The sequence below is a fragment of the Phycodurus eques genome, chromosome 21, assembly GCF_024500275.1.
Source record: "Phycodurus eques isolate BA_2022a chromosome 21, UOR_Pequ_1.1, whole genome shotgun sequence".
Lineage (NCBI taxonomy): Eukaryota > Metazoa > Chordata > Actinopteri > Syngnathiformes > Syngnathidae > Phycodurus > Phycodurus eques.
The window spans coordinates 7,361,202-7,373,508 of NC_084545.1; the positions used below are offsets into that span (position 1 = coordinate 7,361,202).

A 12,307-nucleotide genomic window follows, 5' to 3' on the forward strand; every position below is an offset into this window, starting at 1 on the left:
ATAACTCCATTTTCCTCTTTATCCTCCTCATCATCATGACTGCCATTATGCTTTGCTTGCTTTAAAATAAATAAATAAATAAATAAAATAAGTTCCCCCCCATAGAGTAATGTTGACTAAGGACACGAAATACACGAAACACACGATACAGCAATTAATCCACCATTAGTGGGTGCAAGGGCATGAAAGAGGGTGTGACTCTGTTCGAGTGAGGGTGAATAGAATATAAATGTGTGTGTGAGTGGGAGAGAGAGAGAGAAAGAAGAGTGGGAGAGTCTATTGAACAACTGTTGGTACTGCAATCTCTCTCTCTCTCTCTTTATAGATCTCCTGTCTGCTGTCTCTTTCTCTCATACGTCCCTGCATCTTATCTGTCTTCCTCCTCCTCTTTTGCATCCATCCTCCCGCCCCTCGTCCATCTCTACCGCCGTATCCCTTTCTCTCCGCTCCATCACTCTCTTATGCCTCATCACACCCGCATGCTCTCCATTTCTCTCTCTCTCTTTCTCCCTCTCAACACTCTCTCATTGGCCCCGCCAGTTTATTTGCCACGGCGAGAAACAACAAGCTCCTTTTCCTTGAATGGACCCCAGATGGGAAGGTGGGAGCTGGAAGAGTGGTAGGAGAAGTGCAGCGGGAGGAGGCGGAAGAGGACAGCTTTTTGTTTGCCATCCCTACTCGGCAGCATCAGTACCAATTCGTCCAGCACCGCATCCTCTGTTTCCTACTGGGATCAACCTCCTCCTTCTTTTCAGGGAGCTCTTCCTGCAACTGGGAGGGGGAGGGAGATCACCACCTCCCAGTTTGCCAAGGACCCTCAGGAAGGCATCAGGCTGAAAGAGCGCAGGAAGGGGAGGGAATTTTAGAGGTGCGCCAGGAGAGGCAACACCCTGCTTTACAGGAAAAGGAAGAAAAGCGGGTAAGAGGCCAACAACTGACTCGACCTGTGTTTCTCCTTAGGTGGAGAATCTTCAAACAAAATGTAACATGTCTTCCGTGTTCCATCCAACTTTAGGATATTCGTAGTAATATATATATTTTAATCATGTTTTTTTTTTTTAATGTTAATGTCTCATAACTCATTGTTGGGCATCAACCTTTTGGAAAAAAAATAAATGGTAAAAGGAAGATGTGGGTTCCACATACATTAAAATGCGAAGGAAATGTGAAAGCCAATAAATCACTCTCTCACACACACACACACACACACACAAACAGCTGGATAAGAGACATGCCACTCCCATTGAACTTCTTTCCATGTTTTATTACACCATTGTTGACAACCTGTGGTACTTGCCTATAGTCAAATTATTCTGCGTGTAAATTGCACTAAATGCAAAGGGCAAGGATTATTCCTAATGTCTGATTTTAGCTGTGAGCTGTCAGGGTAATCTGATAAGTCTTTGGGTGCTTCCACTGAATAATCAATACTACTCGGTGTTGCCGACCTTTGATTTTGTATCTGCGTTTGTTCGGGAGAGAAAAGAGTGAAATGATTTCTTGCTTCTCTACGCTGGTGCCCTTAGGTTTTATTTTTTCTGCAGATGGTTTGGGTTGGGCCACACCGGCTGAGTATGTGTTTGTATGACTGCGGGTGGTAAATCTTATCTCTCTGCAGTCTGTGGGTGGGCGGGGGTTTCAGACTGTTTTTGGCTCTGGATATGCATGTGTAATGTGTAATATTCAGGTGGGCGTGCGTATTTATGTGTGCATGTGTGTCTCTTAGGATGTTTCGGTAAGGATGGGATGCAAATTAAAAAGTGGAGAGAGACAAAGAGAGGGATAAAATGAACACGCACAGATTGGCTTCATCGGGTTTTATCTACATCATAAAAATACAAATACAAAATTCATTCTATACTTCCCATCCTCCCTATAGTCTAACCTTTTAACATCTCTCAGCTGTCGATCCCATCTTAAGGTGCAGCTTTTACACCTCTGCAGAGCTTTTTCGACTAATTTGATATTTAATCTGTTATTTGGTCTTATTAAAAAAGAAAAGTGCGGCAAAAAATATATTATGCTGAGGAGGAGGGGATTAACAGCTCATGATCATTTGGGACATGCTTTTCATTTTAACCAATTCATTTTGAAAAGATACACACACCTTGGAAAGAATTCGTCAAATCATTTATTTCCCTCAATTAAATAAATGTATTTGAAAATAGAATAAGGGATGGGTGGGGATCATGAAAATAATTACTACATTAAAATTTCAGAATGTGAAACAGTTGAAAATAAAATCAAAGAAATTAAGTGTCATGTGCTGAAATATTTCATGAGTTGTGCTTGAATTCATATTTTATATTTACCCAGAGGGACACATCGCGAATATATTGATATAGTTAAACTAATTTGTTCACTGCATGTGCTGCACCCTCCCCTCTGTAGTAGAGGCCGTGTGTTAATTTCTAGTGCTGTGGGCCTTAGACGGTGGGGGGTTTGCTGGTGATAATGAAACACACGGGCCCACCAATACACCCAAGCAGCTCCTGGAATGACCTCCCTAACCTCACGTCCCCCCCCCCCACCCCCCACCCCTCCACCTCACGCCATACATGTGAAACCTCACTTCACCCCCCCCCCCGCCCCCTCATTACCAATACCTTCCCTACCCTGACCCACAGCCCCAGTTCTCATTACGACAGGACCGAGCAACAGTGGCAACAGTAGCAGCGAAAGCCAAAAGTCACCAACGGAAGCTGGTCAAAGACAGGCAGTGCAGCAAGGCTGTGGCTCAGGTAAGAGCCTTGCTGTGGAAATTGATCGTCTTTATCTTTATCTTCATGTCCATTACGCTCTCACCTCCAGTTTTGTTTCCAGAAGTGAGGAAATCTAACCTAAGCTTTTTGTGCTCCATTTTTAATTATTATTATTTTTTTAATTCTGTTCCTGCCCTGCACACACACTGCTAGCTCATGGGTCATTCCAGAATTGGAGGACAGTTTAGGCACCAACATTTTTTGTTATCTTTAAAGAAAAAAAAAAAACAGGTAAAAGGTAATAAAATATAATTTGATTCATCCGGCTCATCCATCAAGAGTACAGATTCTCTTATAAATGTTATCTGTGTAATTATCTGTGCCCTGCGCCTGTTATAGATACTCAGGCATCTGAAAATTTCAAAAACTTAGCTGAGCAAATTCTTTACAATAAAATAAAGAAAGTTACATTTGGTTTTAGTATTACTCTAATTTCAGTAAAAGAGATGCAAGTAACAGGTTTGCAAATTAATGTTACAGTTTTTGGTCAAGAGTACATGCTAGCGATGTTAGCTGCTAGGCTAACTGATCAAGAGTAAACAGATTTATAATAATAATAATAAACTAAACTAACTACAGTAACAGGGTCGCAAATCAAAGGCATTGAATCTGTTTAAGTGGCACACTCCATTATGGCTGAAAACATTGAAAAAATATCAAAAATAGAAGAGAGGACTTACAGGTCTACCCATGGTCAGAGCAATTAGCGTGATGATGTCAGTTCTGCTGAGTTATGCTGCTCACTATTTTTCTCTTCCTCTAGATGGTTTCAGTAACAGGGCTACGTGTAGGTTGAGGGATACAACTTCAGAGTATAATTACTTCAATTTTGAGATATGTTTTCAACAAAACAAAACGTTCTAAACTTACAAGGAAGACATCACACCAAAAACCTGATTCAAAACATAGTTTATGTGTTGTATTTGATGTAAGTTGATCATTAAGAGGGAAGGACAAGAAAGAAGAAAAAAAAGCCAATTTTCTGGGGTGCTCAAGAGCAATATGATATTACAAATAACATTGATGAATCACCTTTACTACAGCTTTACACACATTTTCTCTCAGGCCAGGTGTAATTTACACAACAAATACATGTTTGTATTTTGTGCATGGATTATTTGAAATTTCAAGGAGGGAGAGAGAAAATGTCTTCCAATTCTGGAATCACCCTCATATTGAAAATGCCACCATTGTGAATTTTCTCCTTTGCAGAGGAGCCATTGATGGAACTTAGTCTCACGCTGCAGTGAGGCGTCTTCAATCAATGCAACTACCACCTTTCTCAATCTGTTTATGTGTCTGTTTGCCACTGGCGCATGAAGAAGGGCTGCTGATGGCAGCAGTGATGGCCATGGTGGTGGGGATGTGATGATGCAATGGCAGTGGAACTGCTCACATGGTTTCTGGTTAGCCTCCTGCGTATATTGAAAGACTCTCTTCGGTGACGGGTATTCTTGGGTGGATAATACGGATCACGTTGTTATTGCTTAAGAATACGCGTAGTCGAGGAGAGTCCCCTCTTCGCCCAACACCTGACACCCACCCACCCACTTCACCTTACCACACCTCACCCCAACACCCTACCCATCCAGGGGAGGACTATTCGTTTGGGTGGCTCTTCTTTGAAGATGAAATCATTGCAATCTTTTTTTCTTTCCCTGCCTTCATGCATCTGTCTTTGTGGCGACGGGCAGATCTTTTTCTTTTCTGTGTTTGTCTGCCGTGCTGCTTTGAGATTGTTTGCTGAAAGAAAGAGTGTGACTCAAAAACAGGGTCAATACACACCACAGTAAGCAGAAGCAGTGATTTCATTCATTTTGACATCAATATGACATTCGAATTTTCCTAAGATGACCAACCCAGTTGAAAAACAACTTGCCAGCCTGTTCCATCGATCCATCTTTTGAAGTCCCAGTAAACTGAAAATAAATGTCTTTATAAATTTGACACACCACAAATAAGAGTCTTGTAAACAACCTTACCAAATTTGAATGATTAAAAAAATAATAATAACAAAATAAAATAAAACCTGAAAATGAGGCTTCAAAATCAAAACCACGCCCACTTTGTATATAGTGGGGAATCGGCGACTGATCCTGGATGCCCAAATATGCGAGCAAAATTTCCAAGGCGAGACTGAATCCAGTTGGCCAATTTATTCCTCCCACAAAATGAACAAAAATAAGTAATTGGGAACCCAGGGGATGTAACATTTTTAGAATGTTATCTTTGAATTAAAAAAAAGAAAAGAAAAGTGCATTTTTTGACTTTAGGAATTACCTTTCAAATGATGCCAATCTAAATCGCATTGTCGATATGGAAATTTTTCATATAAATATCGTATGTGGTAAATGCTGCATTCATTTGTCAATTCATCAATGTAGGTTCAAACATAAAAAATCTTAGGGCATTTTGTCACATTTCATTACAAAAAAAGAATAATAATATTGTATCACTGTATTCGTGAACAGAAACAATTCATAATAATTCATGCAACCCTGTTTGTAATAATAATAATAATAATATTACAAAAATGATACATACACAGTACATATACAATTATCTGATAAAAATGAAATAACAATAATAATGATTATTACTACACATATTGATACACATTCATTAATTTCAACGGGTGTGCATTATTTTACGATCAGCAGATGAATTGTGTGCATTTTCGCAGCAGAGCCTCACCCTATTCAAGTCACTGTACATTTATTATTGTAGCGAGGCAAGCTAAGCTGCAGTTTAGTTTCCCCGCTCCCCGCCCGTTTATCCCCTTTTTATGCAAATGGTTGCTCAAACGCCATTTATCTCGGTGAGGTTTATGACACTTGCATTATGGTTCTTTCTGCTGAGCTACGCAAAGGAACACACTCACATGCGCACACTCGCTCGCTGAGAAAACAAAATCTACCATGACTGTTCGACAGCTCAATTCATGCATTGCGGAGCGAGGCATTATACAATTACTCCTCGCTCAAATGGTCTAGAACTACAAGCGGGACAGTTTGCGACCTGCCAACGCACCATGAATATGGATCCCCTCCTCTATGTCTGATAGCACATTCTGAATCTTAACAGCCATGTAAAATCCATTTAAACACATAATAGGATCAAGTGGAGTCAGACAGTCATGTCCTCATCCATGTCACGTCTCAGGATGATCCGCTGGAGATTTCCTCATCATGCCGGGCGAGAAGAAACCATATTTCCACGCTTCTTATATACGAAACCTAAAATCTGATTTGCATTTCTGAAGCGTATTGTAATGTAGAACCGACCCAAGATTGATTACACAATAGCATTTATTTAAAACCTGGATTCTTTGCCATGCTACATCGTCATTTAACATCATGATTAAAATAGTACAAATCATACTTTAAGATCTCACATGAATTATTGTTCATGTATGATTATATTTAATTTCAACTAGTACAGAGGCTTGCTCGAATGTATAAGAACGTCAAAAGCGGTGAAATCACAAAAACAACAAAAATCACTCTGCAAACCAACACCTAAACATTTTGGATGTTAAAAGATTAGATTTGAGATGAGGTTAAATGAGATTAGATAGCTTTGTGTGATGACATCCTTGTGTGTTGATTTGCAGGTGTTTCTGTGTTTTGATGGCTTGGTGTTTCTGCTGCTAGGCCTCGTCTGGCTAATATCCATTGCATCATTTGTGTGCTTTTCACACGTTCTCTAATGTGCTCTAAATTTAAAATAAGTGTATGTGGGTAATTCCAGAATTGGATGCCAATTTATGCACCAGCATTTTTGAAAAACTTTTTTTCCTTTTCAAGAAACAGGTAATAGATCATCATATAATTTTAAATCATACAGCTCAACCATCAACAGTAAACTTTATATTCGGATATTATTTTATTTGTCATATCTGTTGCAGATACTGAAAAATGTATATTCCGAATTTTCTTTCCCAGGTAGATTTTATTTGAATTTTAATGACATTTTAAGATATCCAATTACAGTAACAGGGTTGCAAATTGACGCTAATGCTAAAAATAGAAGAGCCATGGCCAGCGCAAATAGCCTGATGATGTCATTTCTGCTGAGTCATGTAGCTCACTTTTTTGTCTCTTCCTCTAGATCACTCAAAAGGTTTTAGTAGCAAGGTTTCTTGTATGTTGAGAAACACAGCATAATTACTACTTCAAAACATGTCTGTGATAAAAAGATGTTTAAACAATTCAAGGGAGACATATATGTAATTCCCGAAAAAAAAAAAAGATTTAAAACTTATTTTATCTGTTATATTTGATATGTAAGTTGATAATCGAGAGGGAGGGACAAGAGTAAAAAAACAATTTATGGGGTGCTCAGGAGCCACCTGACATTTTACATTACATTTAGGAATGGCTCTCATTAGAGCTACAGTTACAGTTTGTCTACATGTGTAACGATCATTTACACATCAAGTACACGTTTCTGTATTTTGTTTGTGCATGAACTATTTGGAAATGTCACAGTGTGTGTGTGGGAGGAGGGGAGGAGGCCAACAAATTTCTTCCAATTCTGGAATGATCCATCTTGTTTCTGAATTGGGTCTATATTTGGTAGTCCCAAACTCAATACAAATATCAAATATAATACACTTATAATGTATTCCTCATGATAGTCTTTATGAATGAGTGTTGGAGCTAATAAAACCATGACCCCTGTTGAATGGCTCATCAGTAATAGTTTGGTTTCTAGTCCTGTGCCCAGTCTCAATTACATGTATGTCTCTGTTTGTTTGTCGTATGTCAAATGATTTGGCCAAGATGATCAATTCAGCATTGTTTGCTCTTATTGATTATGGTAACAGTGGTTTCTTGTATTACTGATGTAGGCAGTCAAGATCTGCTGCGAATCATGTGGTTGTGCCTGCAATTTCAATCCTCTGTATTGATAAGATGTTACTGCTCTTGCTGCTGCTGATAATGCTGATGATTCCTATTAAAGCTAAATAGGAATGAGCAGTCAATGCATTTCAATCATTTCATTATATTTTCCCATTCATATTGTTCCTTGTTTTGGTCAGCAAATCTTAGCTTTGGGGAAGAAAAATAAAAAATAAAAAATCATCAATGCCTCTTGAGAAAAAAAAAACAATTGAGAATTTGAATAATGTTTTATTTAAATCATATTTTTGACTCATAGCGAACACTGCAATTTAGTGTAATTTCTGTGGGCAAAAAATATTAACAGGCCTCATAAAATAATGTTGGGCTCTATTGTATCTTATCTTACTAAATTATGAGAAAAACAAGAAAGAACAATGATTGTATACAGTTCATTGAACATTTGAACAAATGTCTTCGTTTTACCCTGTCATTGACACTTAAATAAGCTCAGTCCAAATTGGTTATTTAAAAAACAAAAAATGAAATCAACCCAATTGCAGCAGTATATTTTGCAGCCATCTTGAATTTAGCATTCATCACGTTAAATATTTTGGAGTAAATTTCACTGACTGTGGATGGCAGCATGGCTCAGGTGGTTGCGTGGCCCCCAGTTGTTCCTGTATTGTGATTCTGTGAAAGAGGCAATATTGGAAAATCGGTTTAGGAAAAATGGTTTCATTTAAATGTAGCTTCGCAAGCCCTTGAATGACTGTCATTCTGCCAATATTGCCGGTCTACTGGTCCCAATATTGATCTATATCGGAAAATAATGACAATGTTATTAGCTGTAGCTATGTGGTTTAATAGACACATCGTGTATAAATGTATAGTATGTATTAAACATAGAATGAATGCAACTGACTGAGACTGAACTGTATTCATAATTCAAGAGCTATTTTCCAAAATGCACAAATCCATTTGGATTATTAAAAAATAAATAAATAAAATAAAATAAATACATAAAAAATTGATTTGCCCAGGCGTGCTAATTTTGCAAACATTTGAGCCCACTAAAGTACTTATTAAAAATGATTTTTTTTTTGTTCTTTGAGATTATGCTTTCTGCCAAAAATGGAATGGAAGTGCAGTTTGCAGCACATTTAATAGATAATAGATTGCACACTAAAGGATTTGAATTTGGCGTTTATCAAAATTTGGATTTAAGGTCTTTGTATTTCTTTGACATATTTGTACGAACTTGAACAACTCAGACTTAAATATAAACAAAAGGTTTTCAGTTATTTATGGCAGAAATAATTACATTTGTATGAGTACCCAGATGCCCTGCTACACACATAACACGAACACAACTGAAATTGTACAAATTTAAATGTAAAATTGGAATTAACAATGCCACTAATTTTATCCTGTTAGAATAATTATCACAATTAATTTAATTAGACAAGCAATTGATAAAATTCACTATTATCATGATTTATTTATTTATTTATTTTTTAATTACTAAGCCATGGCCTGTTGTTAAGATTCTTGAGCAATGTTTTCTTCCATTTAAGCATTCCTTCATTTAATGAGTGGGGGATAAAACTAAAGTAAATAAATAACTTTAATTACACAATTTGCTAAATACATGAAAAACAGTTCTCATAATGCTGCTTGTTGTAAATACAGTAATGCAATTGGATTATTCTTGTGAATTGCATGTCAGTATAGTGGAATTTTAATTTGAGTATATCAATGTGTGGAATTTGATGGCGATCCATAATGGCTGTATCAGTAACAAGAAATTGTGCAAATTGAATTGTAAAACTGTATTTAAGAATAATTGCCATTTATTTTAACCTGCTATTATAATTCTAGTAATTTAGACATTGTTAAATTAAAAAATATTTTTTTACTTACCATGCCATGACTTGATTGTTAAGAATATTTTGCAATGTTTTCCTCCTATTTAACAATTGCTTAAGATATTTTTTTTTTCAACAAATAAATCTGTGAAAAGTAGTTATGATAATGCCGCTGTCAACAATGTAATTAGATTATTGCTGTGGTGTACATCAGTATGCTGGAATTGAATAAATATGTCTTTTAAAATGTGTTTTTCTTTCAGAAAATTACTTTGAATTTTAATAAAGATTGAGATTCTTCATTACTTAATTTTAGGGTCTCCCAGTGGGGAATATCAGATGCAGGCTCAGGGGGTATTGGAGCAGAGCTGATTTTATGGCCAACAACTTCGTATAATGCACACAATTATGGATATTATAACTGAACAGAAAATCCAAATGGGAAAAGACGCCACAGGATATCAATGAATTCAAAAACATATTTAGATATATGTGAGGAATCCAAATGCATTTCAAATAATAATATTAAACAAAATTGTACCGATATTACAGTGTATGTCAAGTAATACTGGAGTCTAAAACAGAATAGGCACTATTAAATGTGGAACAATGTGAAAAACCAACCATTGTTTCGGTGCTACTGCTTTGGTTAGCAACATGAAGTCGATGTATTCTCAGCCATTTATTGAAAGGGACAAACAGTCAAATACACAAATGCAAAATGAGAACACCTGTAAGAAGCTACAGTAGGCCAAAATTCAAAACTAGTTAAGTTAGTTAAGTTCCTGACAGCACTCACTAGGCCACACCCCTGAAAGGCACACATGCTGTATCACTTTTTTTTTTTTTTTTGGGTGATTTTCTGCTTGACCCAACACACAGGAAATTACATTTCATAAAATACTTTTATTACATTACACACTTTTTATTATGTCGAGAATGTTTTTAAACATCCATCCATCAATTTTCAACACCGCTTATCCTGGTTAGGGATAAGGAGCCTATCCCAGCTGACTTCGGGCGAAAGGCGGACGACACCCCTTAACTAGTCGCCAGTCAGTCGCAGGGCACATATAGACACGCACAACCGTTCGCACTCACATTCACACCGTCACTGAATCCACGCTGCCCGCACCAAACCCCCAAAAGGTGTATCACTGCTTATTCAAGACTTTTACGGGTTTAAATAAAAAATGCATGCATTAAACTCATAAGCCAAGGTACCACTATGTACTGCTTACCCTTCTTCTTCTGAGAAACATTTTCACCTCAACAAAACATTCTCCTCCAATGTACATATCAATAATAGATTTTTTAAATTTTATTTCAGCCGTTAATAACAAAAACAACAAACCTCAATTGAGAAAAGTCTAAATTTTGAGATTACATTTTAAAATTTTTCATTTTGTAGTACATACAATTCGTCGAAAGTGGACAGCCCACAGCTGAAGTGACGAGATTTTTTTCCAGAATAAAAGCGTGGTTTGAAGTGCTCATACTCTGACAACCGTCTGACCATGAGCCAATGCTAATTCACTTAAGTGCTTTAAGTGGCAGTAATGTGTGTTTCAAACTATAGTCCACTCAACTAGAAAGGCACTCAGTTGAAAAACCTCCGCCAAGTTTAGGGTTAGCATATCAACAGGATATCAGGAGATCGCTGCCAAATAATAGTTTAAAACAAATATATTTATATTTATTCGTAGTCTTATTTTGCACACAGCCCCATCGCCCATAAAACAGTATGCACATTTGTACCTACCTACATTTTTGTTTTTTAGTTGTACTGCTCCTTTAATTTGCTCTCTTTAGTTTGTCTTTTTTTACATTACAAAACTATGACATTTTAACAGGGGTTTTTATAGACTTTTTCATGTTTGTAAACAATAGGGGCCAAATATTTTTGGTTGCCAAAGAAGTGATTGACTACCGCTGACCTGAACTGAAGCGATGACAAAACATGTGTTTGGGGACGCGCCGCCAGATATACCCCAAAAGTCTTTGGATAAATGGAGTAAATGTCGTAAATGGTTGTACTAGCCGCTTCTAAAGGGACAGAAGAGCCAAACCGCCATCATTGGGTTTTTGGAAGGCATTTTCTCACAGGTACTATGATGTCATTTTCTATCCTTTTGGGTAATCTATTGCCTTTTATATAAAGGTCTAAACCCATACATATACCATGTTTGGGTTTAAAAAAAAAAAAAAAAAAAAAAGAATCCTGGTTTCCACAGACAGGACACCTTTAAAAACAAGTGACTCAGACAATGACGGTAGTCATACTGAGGATACCATTAAAGAATCAAGTCTTGACAGATTGGCCAAATATGATCAGTGTTATGACACGATTAGAAATTTTTTCCCAGTCAGGATTGACCAATCAGAGAAAAGGGCTTTACCCAAAAGACATAATTTGTGCATATAAGCCCGTGTTTTGCCCATTGTGCTTCAGACTCTGTCGGGAGATGTTCATGAATTTGTTCCTCTGCTTTTGAAAATGAATACTTTGTGACCACAAGTGATAAAACTCCAGCCACTTTTTCCTGTTAGACTGCCATTTTTCCAGCTCCAAAGTCATTTTTTACATAAACTCCAGAGTATTGCTCAAGGTGATGGATGCGGAGGACGAGACGTGACCCCGACTTTATCTAACCCTGCCTGGGGTCTCTGCCAGCCTGCAGTCAGCGATTTTCCCAACATCAGTATGAAAAACATGTTTGGTTGGGTTCTCACTGTTAAAAAGGACACATCTTTGCCATCAATCTGAAATATTATATAATTTAATCCAAATAATTAGCCAGTCCCTCAATTATCATGTTAAATATGCCTGAAT

At 37.2% G+C, this 12,307-nt stretch overlaps 1 long non-coding RNA gene across 1 annotated transcript; it reads left to right on the forward strand.

Annotated features, from left to right (window-relative positions):
• Positions 1 to 461: 461 nt before the first annotated feature.
• On the forward strand, positions 462 to 9,677 carry LOC133396506 (uncharacterized). The gene is made up of 3 exons (XR_009767374.1): positions 462 to 919; positions 2,628 to 2,741; positions 3,975 to 9,677. It is a non-coding gene; the product is annotated as an uncharacterized LOC133396506 (long non-coding RNA).
• The last annotated feature ends 2,630 nt before the right edge of the window (positions 9,678 to 12,307 follow it).